The 17,271-nt window shown below is 46.8% G+C and overlaps 1 long non-coding RNA gene across 2 annotated transcripts in view; it reads left to right on the top strand.

The window, feature by feature from the left end:
* Window positions 1–1,654: 1,654 nt before the first annotated feature.
* The window catches only part of LOC122451366, a 31,983-nt gene continuing 16,366 nt past the window's right edge, over window positions 1,655–17,271 (top strand). For both annotated transcript variants that reach the window (XR_006272388.1, XR_006272387.1), the window contains exon 1: window positions 1,655–2,122. This is a non-coding gene — a long non-coding RNA (uncharacterized LOC122451366). The remainder of the gene's footprint in view (window positions 2,123–17,271) is intronic.

The following is a 17,271-nucleotide window of genomic DNA, read 5'->3' on the forward strand; positions in this document are numbered from 1 at the left end:
TGAGTATACGAATTACCTGGAGAGCTTGTCAAAACAGATTCCCGGGCCCCAGAGCAGCTCTGTACTGGTGACTGAGAATCTGTGTAGAGATCGCGCAGAATAGGACTGGCCTAAATAGTGATGCTGAAGCTGAAGCTCTAATATTTTGGTCACATGATGCAAAGAGCTGAGTCATTGGAAAAGACTCTAATGCTGGGAAAGATTGAAGGCAAAAGGGGAGGGGGGTGGCAGAGGATGAGATGGTTAGACAGTATCACCTACTCAATGGACATGAATTTGAACAAACTCCAGCAAAGAGTGAAGGACAAGGAAGCCCGGCATGCTGCAGTCCATGAGGTCATGAAGAGCTGGACATAACTTAGTGACTGAACAACAATAACAAATAGTGGCTTAATCAAGTTAATGGCTTATTTTCTCTTATGTTAAAGAAATCCATAGGCAGCTGATTCGGGGCTGGTACTGTGGTGTCAGAGTCTAGACTCCTCCTGTCTCTTTTCTGCTGTACATGGCATGCAGTTTCCTATTGCAAAATGGTTGCTTGAGCTCCAGCCATTGTGTCCACATTCAAGTCAGTAAGAATGATGAAGGTGGTGAGTCCACTCTTTTTAAGGATGTGTTCCAGAAGTCCATGGCATTTCCACTTATATCTTCTTCAGAAGAACTTGGTCATTTGGCCAAATCACACTAGTTAAACTGGGCGGGGGAGTTTGTGGGCTCCTGGGCACAAAAGGTTTTTTTTTTTTGTCTCCTTTTTCTTGTAGGCAAGACTGCAGCCTCCATGTCCTTCCCTGAGTTCCAAAGGGTGAGTTCCAAACAGCTGCTAATCAAAGCAGGAAAAGCCAAAAAACCATGAGGCAAGATTAAAGGGACCTGAGAAGCTCATGGAGATTAGGAAACTGAGGCCCTGCACACACCTTAATCTTGTCCAAAATCCCACCCTGGAGGTACTCCTATAAAACTCACCAAATCCTCCTGAGTTGGGACACGTAGTTTTTTTTAAGGCAGGAGCCCACTGTGTCCCCCATTTCTTGGCAAAACAATTGTTCAGTCACTAAATTGTGTCCAACTCTTTGTGACCCCATGGATTGAGGCATGCCAGGGTTCTCTTCCTTCACTATTTCCCAGAGTTTGCTCAAAACCATGTTCATTGAGTTGGTGACACCATCCAACCATCTCACCCTCTGTCGTCCCTGTCTCCTCCTGCCCTCAATCTTTCCTAGGGTCAATATCTTTTCCAATGAGTCCAGCTCTTCACATCAGGTGGCCAAAGTATTAGAGCTTCAGTTTCAGCATCAGTCCTTCCAATGAATATTCAGGGTTGATTTTCTTTAGGATTGACTTGTTTGATCTTCTTGCAGTCCAAGGGACTCTCAAGAGTCTTCTCCAGCACCACAGTTTGAAAGCATCTGTTCTTCAGCACTCAGCCTTCTTTAAAGCTATCCTTTTCTACTCTATCTCTGGGATTTGCTTCAGCATAGGTGCACAGAGAGGCCGAGCTTTCAGTAACACTTGGGCCCATGAGATTGTGAAGGTCTTGTGACCAATCTCTCAAGTACATTCCAACCCCTGCTTGCAGTGGGTCAGCTTCTATTCAAAGGCCAAAGAAAGTCGTGTGACCAAGACAGAGGTAAGCGGTAGACTCGTCCCACAAGGGAGTAAATATTTTGGAATGCATTTTAATCTCCCCCAAGCCTGTAGGCAGATGCATTGGTGTGGAACGAGCACCAGGCTGAGAACCAGGAGTCCTGAGTTCTGGGCCCAGATCTGTTGTTAATGGTTTGTGTGACCTTGGACACATTACTAATCCTTTCCGGATCTCTGAGACCTATTCAGGCTTTGGGCTTATGAAGCTATGGCTTGAAAAAACAAGTCACTGCCTCTCAAACTTCTAATCTCCTTTCAATGTAGCTTAGTCTCTTTACTTATTCTGAGCAAAAACACACACGCTTTAGAGCCCCTTCACTGCTGGGCAAGCGGTCAGGACTCTGTTAATGATCAAACTGGAGCACCGTGCAGCTGGTCTTGCTGGTCACATGGAAGCTCAGAAGAAATGAAGCCACTGGGAAAAACCACTGATGCCGTGACCTTCTGCTCACAGGGCCCCAGTGCAGGCCGAAGACAGGTGAGCTTTAATTTCAGTGATTTATGATAATGCCTCTGAGTGCGCGGGTAAACATGCCACGGTTTATTTTGCAGAATTAATGAAGTCTGATTAATCTTTCAGTCCCCAGCAGATTCTGTTCTGAGAAATGAAGCGAGACTGTCAGGCTTTTGTGTGAATTATGGAGGGAGGATTCACAGCCCTTGGAATCATCTGGAATCCTCACAAGGCGATCTTTCAAGTCCCAAGCATCTCCGGGTAGAGGCTTTGCTGTCTTTAGACGGGATGACTGCTGACTAGGGAGAGACCCTTTGAAGAAGACCCTGCAATACACTAATAGCCACTGCAATTGAGTGAGCTGTTACCACATGTCAGGATCTCTGCATGGTCCTTCACACGCAGCATTGTCCCAATTATTATAAAGAGCACCCACTTTATTTCCACAATTTTTTTTAAAAGCTTTATTTTAATTGGAGGATAATTATTTTACAATATTGTGATGGTTCTTGCCATACATCACTATGAATCGGCATCCCCTCCATCCTCTACCCTCTCCCACCTGCTTCCCTGCCACATCCCTCTAGGTTTTCATAGAGCTCTGGCTCTGGGTTTGCATCACGCATCAAACTCCCGCTGATTGTCTACTTCACATATGGTAATGTATGCGTTTCAGCGCTATTCTCTTAAATCATCCCATCCTGTCCTTCTCACACTGAGTCCAAAGTCTGTTCTTTACGTGTGTCTCCTTTGCGGCCATGCACATAAGGTTGTCAGTCCTGTCTTTCTAGATTTCACATGTATGTGTTAATATACAATGTTTGTCTTTCTCTTTCTGACTTCACTCTGTATAATAGGCTCTAGGTTCATCCACCTCATTAGAACTGACTCAAATGTGTTCCTTTTTATAGCTGAGTAATATTCCATCATGTACATGTACCACAACTTTCTTATCCATTCATCTGCCGATGGACACCTAGGTTGCTTCCATGTCCTAGCTATTGTAAATATAAGAGCACCCACTTGCATTTGGATAGATATCAGCATAAACCCTGGTCTCACAATTTAAAAGCTGGGTGACTTTGAGTGTGTAGCCTGGACTCCCCAAGTTCTACCACATAGATCATTCCAGCATGTTGACCTCTCACACTTTAGTGGGAGAGATAAACATGTAAGCAGCAAAAGTATATTGAAAATAAAACTCATGAACCCACGGGTGGCTCCATGCTGCAGGCTGAAGAATTCAATTTATCTATTATTACAACACTGGGGCTAAACACCTCTGAAAAGAACTGGAGGTTATAAAGACTAATCTCAGAATTTGTGGTTGCTGTTATTGAGACGTACAAGTGAGATGGAGGAGGTTATAATAGAGTGGGGAGGGCCTTGTGATAGCAATCAGGAGAGCTGAACTTGAGTCCTGATTCTGTTGAATCAAAATGTGTGATTTGGGAAAAAGTCATTTTTCAAATCTCAGTTCCCTCACCCATCAAGTGGAGAATGTTAATACCTGACTTTTGCACAGACTTCTTGCAGAGATCCTAGGAGGTAAAAGCTGTCAATGATTACCAACTCCATTTTACAGATGGAGAAACAGGGGACAAAAATGTAAGAGATGAAACAGAAGAAACATGGACCTCCAACCTCGTGTTGTACCACTATTCTCTGCGTTCACTCTGCTCAAGGACGTTGGCATATGGCCCTTTCCTTAAATAAACCAAGCATGTTCCACCTCAGATCCTTTGCCCTTGCTCTCTCCTCCCCCTAGAATGTTCTTCCCCCAGATCTTCATGTTCTTCAAGGTTGGCCCCTTGCCCCTCAAGTCTCAGCTCAGACATAGCTTGCTCGGAGGACCTTCACAGACACCCATCTGAGGTGTCAAATATCATGTATTATCACGTACATATGGAATCCTGCCAGGCTCCCTTTAGCATGTTATATTGCTGTATTTTCACATAGCATTCTCACTTCCTAAGATTATCTTATTTACTTGTTGGCTTGTTTTCCTTTCTTTCTTTTTAAAATTTATTTATTTATTAGGTTTTTCCAGTTCTTAGTTGTGGCATGTGTGGGTACGTGCTAAGTTGGTCCAGTCATGTCTGACTCTGCAACCCTATCGACTGCAGCCCACCAGGCTCCTCTGTCCATGAGGTTCTTCAGGCAACAGTACTGAAGTGGGTTGCTATGCCCTCCTCCAGGGATTGAACCTGAATCTCTTATGTCTCCTGCATTGGAAGGCAGGTTCTTTACCACTAGCACCACCTGGGAAGCCCTGTGGCATATGGGTTTTTTTTTTTTTTTTTTAAGCAGTGGTATGTAGAATCTTTCGTTGCGGCATGTGGGATCTAGTTCCCTAATCAGTGATCGAACCCAGGCCCCCTCCATTGGGAGCTCAGAGTCTTAGCCACTGGACCACCAAGGAAGTCTCCCATTTTTCAATTGTTTTGTTTTTTTCCTTTTTGATATTATTTTTCATTGTTTCCATCCTCAGATATTCATGTGGAACTTGTTTCTGAATGTTTGTGTCTCTTCTTAAATTCATTTGCTGAAGCCCTAACATCCAGTGGGGCTGTATTTGAACATGGGGACTTTGAGGAAGTAGAAAAGGTTACTTGAGGTCATAAGGATGGGTCCCTGACCCAACAGGATTAATGTCCTTTTAAGAAGAGTCACCAGCACACTGACTCCACCTTCCCAGTCCCCAGTCCACCCCTTCTCTCTCTTTCTCTTCATGTGAAGTCACTGCAGGAAAGTGACTCTAAAAGCCAGGAAACAGCTTTCACCAGGAACCCGGACTTGTGAGTCTTCAGACCTGGGAACAGATGAATGGCTGTTGTTGATACCACTCAGTCTACGGTGTTTTATTATGGAAGCTTTTGCTGCCTAAGACGGAGTGGATTAGTATATGCTTCTTGAGTTGAAGTCATAACACACCACGGTCCCTGTAATGGGAGAAGAATGGAGTGTAGGCAGGGTGGGACCATTTCCAAAGGGTGATGTAAAAATAAGCCTAGTCAAAGTTAGTAGGTGTCTTGAAAAGCACAGGGGGTAAACTTATCTGTTTATTACACTCTTTAAAGAGAATTTTTAAAGTCTTAAAAATTTTTAACCTTTATTGAAATGTAATTGACAAGTAAGATTGTGTAAGTGTAAAGCCCTCGGTGTGTTGATTTGACACTCTGATATGTTGAAAATGATTATTCCCCTAGCGTTAGTTAGCACCTCCATCACAGCAAGTGATTACTATTTCCTTTCTGTGATGAGAACGTTTAAGATCGCTCTCTGAGCAACTTTCAGGTGTATAATATAGTATTATTAACTGTAAGCGCCATACTGTACATTACTGTACATTAGTTCCCCAGAACTTATTCATCTTATAACTACAAGTCTGGACTGCTTTGACCAACATCCACCCCCGCCCCGAATCCCTAGTGCCTGGTAACCACCACTCCACTTTCGGTTTCTGTGAGTACGGTTTTTACAGAATCCACAGAAAAGTGATCTTGTACAACTTTGTCTCTCTCTGCCCAACTTGGCATAATGCCCTCTACTTCATCTATGTTGTAAAGGTAGGACTTCCTTCTTTCTTGTGGCTGAATCATATTCCATTTATCTCTATCTCTGTCTATGTCTATGTCTTCCTCTCCAGCCGTCGCCACTGGTACCCACGGGGATGTGGTCCAGAAGCCCCTACGTGTACCAAATCCTGGGATACTCAAGCCCCACGTCAGTCCTCTGTGTCCATGGTTCTGCATCCATGGATTCAACCAGCTGTGGATCCTGTAGTTTTTGCTATTGTTTAGTTGCTAAGTCTTTTGAGACCCCATGGACTCCTCTGTCCATTGGATTCTGCAGGCAAGACGACTGGAGTGGGTTGCCACTAGTACAGTACACAAAAGTGTCTGATGTCTCATCTCACATATTTTCACTGTTTTGAGAGATTTGCCCAATCGAATACTGCTTAGCTTGAATGACTATTCCCTTCTTGATCATTTAGGCGGAATTGTTTTTCTAGAGACAGTGGCCTTTTATCTTGTACCTCATCTTAGAGTTAGGGTAGTTTTTGTTTGTTTCGATGGGGCAAAGCTCTCAGACAGCGACAATATATAAGACAAGACATCAGACATTTTTGTGTACAGTACTAGTGGCAACCCACTCCAGAATTCTTGGCTGGAGAATCCCATGGATGGAGAAGCCTGTCGGGTTACAGTCCACGGTATCGGAAAGAGTCAGACACAACTGCGAGACTAACACACACAATGATGATCTAATGAGATTAATAAAGATTCACTGCTTAAGTTGCCAAAGACTTGTTGCTCAGCTTCTACAGATATTTAGAGGATGGTCTGAAGAGTGAACAAAATATGGCTTCTGAATGTGTGCAAAAATTTTGCTGAAGGAAAGGAATAAAGTGAATGATCTGGGGGGAGGAAATGCGTTAACTGACTTTTATTATAATCCATGGTAATGTCCATGGTAGAAAACAGTGATGACTTCTCTAAATAAGGTCTCTCCGTCCGTGACGCAATTCCAGTACTCTTTGAATTCTTCAAAGTACTGGATGTTTACTGTTTATGCCAATTCCCTAGCAACTTGTGCACGCGATCCCCACTCAGAGATGTGGGTTTGAGTCCCAGCTCTGGCACTTAGTAGGTTGGGTCAGTTAACCACTGTTCACATCTTGTGATATTTCCTTCTAATCTTTGTCTTATGCACTTTTTATTACTGAGATATTATTGCATAATTTTGCGTCCTGCCTTTCTCACCTAAATTAAGCTCTTCATGTCTCCATGTTACTGAAAGCTCTTTTTTGTTTTGTTTTTTTTTAAAGATTTTTTTTGATGTGGACCATTTTTAAAGTTTTTATTGAATTTGTTGCAATATTGCTTCTTTTTTATGTTATGTTTTTTTGGCCCAGTGGCATGTGGGATCTTAGCCCCCTGACCAGGGATCAAACTTGCACACACTGCACTGGAAGGAGAAGTCTTTCTTAACCACTGGACCACCAGGGAAGTCCCCAAAGCTCCTCTTTATGTTTTAGTTTCAATGACTGCTTATGATACATTTGCATGGACATGCCATGATCTTCGTGTCCATTCCTCTGCTATCAGAGCAATTTTGAACAGGGAATGGCATGATTAGATTAATGCTGGTAGCTGTCAAGAGAGTGGTAGCAGGTTGGGAGGGACCAGGGTGACTGAGAGCTACTTTTATTACATGATTATTGTTGGTGGAATCAGAGTGGTTTTGCGGAAGAGGACCCTAAGGATCTACTAGTCCTATGCCCTCCTTTTATGGTTGAAGAATCAATCAGAGACTCAGACAGGAAGAGTGACTTCACCAGGGTCTCCCAGCCCCACCTGGGGCTCCCTAACACTCAGTCCAGTGCTCTTTCCGGTCTGGTCCAGCCGGGAATCACAGCCAAGCGGTGGCTGAACGTCATCTAAAACCCACCCCCAGGGGACTATTTCATTAGCAAATAGAGATCTAGTCTTGAAGTTTTTGGTGGTTCATTTTTTTTTTTTAAAACAAATTATCAGTGTGATTAGTAATTACTGGCTGCTGGCTGAAAATAATTTCCTGCCTACCCAAACAAAGCAAATTAAGGAGAACAAATGATGTAACCCTGTTCAGGAAAAAAAAAAAAGCCATTGAAACGTTCCCCAAAGAGAAGAAGCTATTATTACCCCAGACTTATAAATGGGAAGATGAGAATAGGAAGGCTGGACAACTTGTCCAGAGTGATCAGCCCGAATTAGAAGCCAGAGTTCCTGACGGCTACCCAAGGACAAGACCTCAGCTGACAGTCTGGCTTTGTCGGCTACTGGGAAAGCCAAGTTAAACAGGACGTAATTAAGGGCAAAATTCCACGCTTTCTCCGGCTCTGTGACCCCTTGACTGAGAAGCTCTTGCCAAATTTCTTGGCTGCTCTATCAACCTTCTGACCCCCATGCAGTCAGCAGGATGAGGTAGAAACATTGGGGGTGAATAAAACTCTTCCACTGACCCCTAACCACGGCCCACTGGGCAAGTGGCTTCATCTTTCAGACCTCAGATAGCCCATCGAGAAAAGGGGATAAGAGGTCATTGCCCGCCCAGCGCAGTGATCCAACATGTAAAGTGAGAGTACGCTCCCAAAACGCGTTTGCCTGGGCTCCTCGGCTGGCAGGTGATAGAATGCCCATTCGAAAGGGGCTAGGCAGGGACTTCCCTGGTAGTCCAGTGGCTGGGATTCTGTGTTCCCAATGCAGGGGGCCCAGGTTCAATTCCTGGTTGGGAGACTAGATCCCACATTTGGCAACTAAGAGTTCAGATGCCACAAATAAAAGATCCTGCATGCTGCAACTGAGATCAGAGATCCCACATGCCGCAACAGAGACCCAGAGCAGCCAAAGAAAATAGATACTTAAAAGCAAGCAAACGAGAACAGAACAAGAAAACCCCAAAAGAAAAGAGGTTAGGTAAAGGGAAAATTTACAGCCAGAACTTGGTATCAGCAATGAGAACCTTTCCCTGCAAAAGTTAGAGTAATAATTGGCACTTCCCTGGCTGGCCAGTCGTTAGGACTCTGCATTTCCAATGCAGGGGATGTGGGTTCTATCCCTGGTCAGGGAACAAAGATCCCATGCTGCCTGGCATGACCAAAAAAAAAAAAAGATAATAATAATAATAGGATTTGCTTCCAGTTCCTACTAGACAGGAAGCCCAAGACTTGTATGACTTATCTCATTAAATCCTGGTAAACTACGAGATACCATATTTTATCAATCATACTTGATACTGGCATCAACCAAAGCCTTATGACCAGGATGCCATCAGATAGAACTGCAAGGCTGGATTCTCAAACCCAAGGTTTCAGGCCTCCACTCTTCTGCCTTCTGGGTTTGAGGAACGAGAGACAGGCATTTGTAAAGTGCTCGAGTCCTGGCATTGTGACAGTTTTTTGAGAGGGGTATAATTATCCCTGATTGGCAGCTGAGAAAAGTGAAGCTGCCTCTACATAAGAAAAGTATGTGTCCCGTCTTAGGAGTTTGGAGCAGGTGCATTGTGTATGCTGTTCCTTACGGTTTGGGTTGAAACCCAGTCAGCGGGCAAGAAAGGAGAGCAACTTGACCTTGGTCAACTTACGCTGAAGGCCTGCAAGCTGAGGGTGGTGGTTTCTCGGGCTTTGAGCTTAATTGTGTGAATTATTAATAAATGGACGTTTTCTGAGCAGTCTCTGTGAGTGAGGCCCTGCACCGCTCAGGCATGTTTGCCTCCTCCTTTAAGACTCACAGCGACTCTGTGGGATGGTGTTATTTCCACTTAACAGATGAGGAAACTGCAGCTCAGGGGGTTTAAGTGACATGTCCTAGATCATGGAGATAATAAACAGCAGAGATGGGGTTTGGATCCACAAACATCAGATTCTGGATTTAAGACACTTTCTATCCTTCCTTAGTGGTTCCTCAGTGGTTTTATTTGGAATCAGCCCTGGATGCCTTCTAGGTCCCTGGTTAATGAGAACAAAATAGACCACAGAGATGCTTTATGTCCCACCGAATTGCAGAAGATCAGACTGGAGACTTAGTGGTCCTCGAGTTCTGGGGAGAGGTTCCAACATTCTTTGACACTTTTCTCTGAAAAAATGCACATCGCACAGATACACAAATTCTTGCTAACAAGTCTGGGGTAAAGTTACCCTTTCCCTCATTTCCTTGTGCCTTCACCTCAAGTGTGAATTTAGTATAATGAAAGGAAGTAATACAGTGTACTTCCTACTAGACTATGAGTTCCTATCTCAGTCACGGTTCTCTAGAGGAAAAACTTATAAGGGGTGTGTGTGTGTGTACCTCCATCCATTCATCTATCTATCTCTATCTAGCTGTCTATCTATCTGTCATTCTATTTTTCTGCCTATCTCTATCTATTTTTCTGGCTTTATCTATCTACCTACCTACCTGCCTACCTGTCTATCTCTCTGGAGGTGGAGTATTATTTTAATGAATTGGCTCATGTGATTGTGGAGGCTGACAAGACCAAAGCCTGCAGGCAGGCAGGCTGGAGATCCAAGAAAGAGTCAGTAGTGTAGCTTGAGTGCAAACGCATCTAGAGGCAGAATTTTCTCTTCTGACAGGAACCTCAGTCTTTTCTCTGTCTCCATTGGATGAAGCCCACCCACATTACAGAGGGTCATCGACTTTGTTCAAAGTCTGCTAATTTGAATAGTAAGCACATCTAACAAATACCTCCACAGCAACAACTTGATCGATGTTTGGCCAAACATCTGGGCACTATGGCCCAGCCAAGCAGATTCATAAGACTGACCACTGGAGCTTCTTGAAGCCAAGCCTGAGTTTCACCTGACTCTGTTCCCACAGCTGGATGCTGCGCCCCGTGCAGTGAGTACTCGGGACACGCACGTGTATGAATGAGTCAGATTCTAAAGCTCCCAGGATGACCTCGGCGGAAGCCAGGAAAGAGAATGTTATGCTCAGCCCAGAAGAGTGGACGTGAGTCTCAGAAATAACTGGGAATCCTCGCAGAGTTGTGGGTTAGGGAGGTGAACGTGGCAGTGACTTGTAGGGACCTGGGCAAAGGTGTGGCCTCCCCATGACCTTGCAGGTGTGTCTCATCAGAGCAACCCTGGCAGGGATCCCCACCCGCTGAGACCTGCAGGGCGAGGAGGGCTGGACTGGAGCCTGGCTGTCAGGAGGTCTGGTCCCTGTGCCACCTCTGCCACCAGCAGGCTGTGTGCCCTGGGCAGGTTGCCTCTGGACTCAGCCCTTGCTGGTCCTTGATGGTCAGCAAGTGGCCATCGGTAGGTAGGATCCAGGCTGCAGTGGGGTTAATTGATTCAGGTCAATTTTTAAAAGCAGTTTGTTCCATCCCTGGGTTGGGAAGATCCCCTGGAGAAGGGACTGGCAACCCACTTCAGGCTCCATGGACATAGGAGCCTGGTGGGCTACAGTCCACAGGGTTGCAAAGAGTTGGACACAACTTAGTGACTAAACAAGTAAATGGCCAATATTTAAAAAAAAAAAAAAAGTGGATAGATTTCACCAAAAAATGGCTTCTACGAGAAACTGCAAAGGGCTAACAAGTCCGGGCCTGACTTTGCCGGGTGGCCGGGGCAGCCGGCCAAAGCTGATGGGCTCTCTCCTCTGTGGCAGAGAGGCTGCAGGCGGCCACGAGGCAGCCCTGAGCAGCATGGCTGACATTGCTGCTTCTCTATTACCTGCCGTGCATCTCAGAGGCAACAATCCAAGTCCCTGCGCAGCCTTGGAGTGGGGTGAGCACAGGGCTGGGGCCGACCCAGGGCGGGGAGGGAGGAGGGAGAAGGACCACCTTCTCCGGTCGGTTGCTGGCTCCCAGCCAGGACAGCACTGAAGTAACTTTTCTCTCATTTTCTGACTGTCATACGAGTTCTAATGGGACATGATTTTTAATACGCATCTCGACACCTTCAAGAGTTTGGGAAGGGACTTCCCTGGTGGTCCAGCGTTTAAGCCTTCACCTTCCAATGCAGGGGGTGTGTGTTTAATCCCTGGTTGGGGAACTAAGATCCCACATGACAAGGGGCCAAATATCCAAAATATAAAATGGAGGCAATATTGTAACAAGTTCAATAAAGACTTTTTAAGAGAATATATTGTTTGAAAAAGAAGAGTTTGGGAAGTTTTTGTTTGTCTCCTACGATTATTCAAATTTGAGGGATATGGACTGGCAATTCATACACAGCTTTTTAGGGACAGCTCTTCATTGTATGAGGATGCCCAGGATGTGGCCTTATTACCTGCTGCAGGTGACCTTCTGAGTCCTCACTGTCCCTCAAAGATCTATAATTGTGAGAAGGACATTTCCAAACTGCATTTTCTAGGATGGTGATGAGTGTCAGAAAGCCCATGTGAAATGGATCAGGCACAGGGGAAAATGTATTAGAAAGACTTTCACTCATATCCCGGGATAAGAACTTTGGGGGAATATGGGATTATGACTCTGATCTCAAGGAGTGTAGGCTCTGTCTGAAGGGCAAGGGAAGCCCATGAGAAAGGTAGTTACATTTGATTTCTGCGTGGAAAGCTTGTGCGCCTTGGAGGCAGGCAAGCCCGGCTTGTTGTCCACTAGCTTAGCTAGCAGTGTGAAGTCTCAGCTTCTTCATCTTTAAGACAACTTCCTTCCTTGCTGGCCTGTTTTAGGAATTAGCACAATACTTGGCAACATCCTGGCACACAGTAGGAGCTTAAGACAGGCCAGCTGTGGTCGTTATTATTCCACTACCCAAACGGGGGGTCTAGAGGTGCTGAGGGCCCCGTTGTCTGGGGGTCTGGGCAGGGTGCAGAAAGGAGATGGGCTTCAGCTGGGTCTTGAGGGGTGGGGAGCCACCTCGGGGGAGGGACACAGTGTGTGCAGGGGTGAGGCAAGGGCCGGTCACTGCGTGTTCAGAGGACAGGCCACACTGGCCTGACTGGAGAGCCGGGGTCACACGGGGGCAGCTGGTAAGAACAACACTTGGCCCTCGTGACAGCTGGTTAGAACTGCCCTGTAATCCTCACTGAAACACCCTCCGCTTTGCCAAGTGGAAATTGGCATCCTGTGCTCCGGCCGGGGACTCTTTCTCCCTTGCCTGCGTACATGCAGCCTTGGGCAGTGGACCTGATGAATTGTCCTCATTCTCTGCCAAGTATCCAATTAAGAACTGCAAGCCTGGCACTGGCATTTCTGTGGAGCTGGCCTTCGGAGTGCGTCCAAAGAGTGGGTCAGCCAGGCTGGAGGAGGGCAACGTTCAGGGTCCACGGGGACCCTCTGAATTGGAGTGGCTGCTGGCCAGCTTCTCTCTGTCTTCGTGCAGGCTTGAGGGACTGGGGTTTCAGAGCAGGGCTTAGACACCTTGGGGCCCAGAGCATTTTCCTTGGAGGAGCCCAGGGAAGTCATGCGGTACCTACCAAGGTCACATCCGGCTTTCATTGCAGGAAATGCTGCAACTTTTCCAACAGGTGGTTGCAGCTCTTGTTTGCAAATTTCCCGGGGGGTGGGGTGGGGTGGGGGAGGGGTGAAGGTGGGAGGGAGAGGGGTAGGGCCTACTGTCTCCCACAGCTGCCCCTCATTCTGTTGAAAGCCTTAGCAATTTGTAAGCGTTTCCTTACACCGAATTATGAACCAACGCCCATTCTTTTCTTGGGCTGATTTCTGTTTCATTTTTATTGCATGGTTACAAGGATGGATGACATTATTTTAATAGCTCTTAACAGAGTCTAAAATCTAGGAGGAGAGACGTGTAAATAAATGATGTAGTGAAGGGAGGGGGGAAGTAATGAAGGGACTGAGGGGGAAGGAGGAGGGGAGGTCCTGGCTGAGAACAGAGCCACCTCCATCTCAAGGCTCCACACTGGACACGTGTCCTCAGGGTCCCTCTGAGGCAAGGCCAAGAGGGAAAAAAAAATCACTCCAGTCTTGAGACGGGAGAGCAGGCCTGGTGGAGCTGACTCTGTAGGATTGCCCCCATAACAACCACAGTGACTCCCTTGCATTGTGACAGCTCTTCTTTCCCTCCATGGGGTCCCTGTTCGCCAGGAGGTCACAGTCCAGTGGGGAAGAGAGATCTGGGGAGGAAAGCAGGCAGACAGGAGGACACAGAGGGATGGGTGTCTATAGGCACCAAGAGGAAGATGAGGGTCTTTACCCACCCTCAGGGGCCTGCCTTTCCCACCTCACCCCCACTCGGCCATCTCCTGGACTTTGCAGGTAAGATCAGTGTTTGCTGTTTTTTTAACTTTCTTGGCTGCACTGCATGGTTTACCCCACCAGGGATCGAACCTGGGCCCCTTGCATTGGAAGCGTCGTGCCCAGTGTGGAGTCGTAACCACTGGACCACCAAGGAAGTCCCGATCAGTGGACTTCTTATCTAATCTTTCCTGTTTCTTTTTTTTTTCTAAGTTTTATTTTAATTTTAATTGGAGGACAATTACTTTACAGTATCGTGTAGGTGTCTGCCGTACTAATCTTTCTTATTTTTACCTACACTCGGTCAGTCGTACTTTTATTGAATAGTCACCGCACTGGGGCTTGCACCCAGTCCTTCTCATGGATGATTTCAGTTGACTGCCTACCCCCAGTCCTGTGGGTACACGCCAGGCACTGCCAGGGGCTGGCATCTGAAGACGTCACGGCTGCACCCCTGAGCCCACCGCGGGGCTGGCCCTCACAGCCTCCATCCCTGCCTCCAGCTGACCACCATCCAGCCCCCTGACCTCCTGCCTCAGCCTCAAGCTCGCCGAGCGCACACCTGCCTCACACACTTGACACCAGCCTCGGTCTGGAATCCCCTTCGAGGACTAGTTTGTGAGCCTGGCTTGTGATTCAGATCTCAGCTCAAGTTTCTCTTTCTCCGAGAGATACCCCCACCTTCCACCTCCAGGAAACCCAGTCCGTCTGCCTTTCTCTTTCTCTCAAAGGAGAAGAAACCAAGGCAGGGCCCTTTCTGTAAGAGGAGGCTGCTGGAGTCTTTACAACATCCCACGCTCAGAAACCCCAGACTCAGGGATGAAGCCTCCAGAGCCCGAGTCTAAGGGTCCAGTTTTACAGGTGGAATCCTGGTGCAGAGAGGGACGGGACCCCACTCCCAACCGGAAGGGGCTGCCCCCGACGACGGGTTTAATGCCTTTTCTCCACCTTCTAGCACTGAGCATTAACGCACTGGCCCTCGGCCCTAAACCCAGCCTTTTGTTCTCTGCTCTGGGATGCTGGGACTGGGACCCTGAAAGCACATTTCTATCCCCTCCTGCCCCTTCCTGGGCACTCCGGATTAAGTTCTTCAGCAGCAGGTGCCAGAGGGCATTGGTGAAGATACAGGAAGACTGTATTCTTCATCTGTTCCACCTCGAAGCTGTCAAGACAGTTGACCCCAGGAGTCACATGGGTTCAGGTGATAGTTTCCACACCCCAGGGGCAGCCTCAGCATACCCTCGACAAAGAAAGGCCCCCACCAGCCAGCTGCAGCGCTTTCCTTAGACGCTCGTGTTCCAGCCCCATGGGGCTCCTCCTCGCCCTTGGAGAAGCTTCAAAGGGTTAGTAACCCTGGCCTCTGCTTCCGTGTCCCGGCTCTGGGCGGGCTGCTTCTGCGGTTGTGACTCTGTGACGTCTCAGTGTCTCCCGCCCCCACCCCCTCTTTTTTCTTTTCAGTTCTCTCATACTTGGCTGATGATTATACCAGCATCTCTCTGTTAAAGTGACTGGTAGAAGGTCTGTCTTCTGATGAGACCCTGAGATGTACTACTTCTACTTATTTCATTTTTTATTGGGGTAGAGTTGCTTCTGCCTGGAAAATTCCATGGGCAGAGGAGCTTGGCGGGCTGCAGTCTGTGGGGCTGCAGAGAGTCAGATAAGGCTGTGCGACCGAACATGTACGGAGTTGCTTGACAGTCTTGGGTTAGTTTCTGCTGCGTGTGCTCAGTCATGTCAGACTCTTTGCGACCCCAGGGACTGTAGCCCACCAGGCTCCTCTGTCCATGGGACTGGGGATTATCCAGGCAAGAATACTGGAGTGGGTTGGCCATGCCTTCCTCCAGAGGATCTTCCTGACCCAAGGATCGAACCTGCCTCCTTTGTGTTTCCTGCATTGGCAGGCAGATTATTTACCACTGAGCCACCTGGGAAGCCCTAGTTTCTACCGTACTACTTCTTAATCTCAAGTATAGTTTAAAAAGCCCTTTTGCATCCCTTTTCTCCCCTGGTCCTCATTCCCTTCTCATGAAGCAGGACTTGTTCATGTTCCCAGGGAAACTAAGGCCAGGCATCTCGGTCCCCTCAGGTAGTAATTGGTGGGGCCAGAACTTGACTACATGTCCTTCTGAAGCCTGGCTGCTTGACCTAGTTACAAGCGAAAAATCCAGGATTCCCACCTTGACTTGTGAAGCTGAGGTTATTATGTGCCTTGTTACAAGCATTATAAAACCTATACATTAGGGAATACACTCCTTGGAAATAAAAAGGCAAGAACTAGAATTTGTTAGTAAGTGCCCATGATAAATTCCAAACGGAAGAAGACATCTTAAAAAAATAGGATTATTCTATGAGGCTTACAATTCTGCAAGGACTTTACTGTGAAAATGATGTACCTTCTTGTTTAGTTCTTGTTCCTCTCTACATGACATTGTAATGGTTGTATGTTTTACATCAAGTTATTTTAGTGGTGCGCCTTTCTATACGTCTTGTATTTAGAGGAGTTTTGGAGTGCATAAAGAAAATGTGGGTTTATCCATAATATTGTACCAGGGATCAGAGGTTCTCCCTAGTTGAACATTCTGTTGGAGTGACTGTAATCTTTACGTTGACTGGCCATTTAAAAAAGTTAGAATAGGGACTTTGCTTGTGGTATAGTGGATAGGAATCCGCCTGCCAATGCAGGGGACATGGGTTCCACCTCTGGTCCGGGAAGACCCCATGCTGTGGGGAACTAAAGGCTGTGTACCACAACTACTGCGCCTGTGTGTGCTACTGAAGCCAGCGTACCGAGGGCCTGTGCTCTGCACCAAGAGAAGCCACCACAAAGAGAAGCCCGCACCCTGCAACGAGAGTAGCCCCCGCTCACTGCAACTAGAGAAAGCCCGTGGGCAGCAGCGAAGAGCCAGCACCGCCAAAAATAAATTAATTAATTTTCAAAAAGTTAAAATAATGTGGCAAGCTCACAGGGTATTTACAAGATCCCCAGCACTGTTCTAAGTACCTCATGTATATTTACTTACATAATTTCCATACACATGACAGCCCCAAGATAGTACTATTATCTTTTCAACTGATGTCATTAAGCTCAAGGAGGTTAAGTAACTTGTCCAGGGTCACACAGCTGACAGATATGAGAGCTAGGTCTTGACCCCATGATACCTGGCTCCAGAATTCTTGCTCTTATTCATTACATTGATCCTACTTCCAAGTTCACTCTTTTTTTTTTTTTGCATGTGCAATTGCCCGTATAGAAACGTTACACAATCTCTAAAACAATGAGAGAAAGCGAGGCTGATCCAAGTTTGTAGAGAGTGCAATCGCGGTGTTTCGGTGTTACGTTGACAGAGGGCTGCCAGCATGGGCCAGCCCCGCAGGTACTGGGCAGGGTGACGCACAGAGTGTGTGCCTCATCCTGGTTGTCTGAGTCATGTGGGATCTTAGTGTCCCGACCAGTGATCAAACCCACGCCC

The sequence above is a fragment of the Cervus canadensis genome, chromosome 12 (assembly GCF_019320065.1).
Source record: "Cervus canadensis isolate Bull #8, Minnesota chromosome 12, ASM1932006v1, whole genome shotgun sequence".
NCBI lineage: Eukaryota > Metazoa > Chordata > Mammalia > Artiodactyla > Cervidae > Cervus > Cervus canadensis.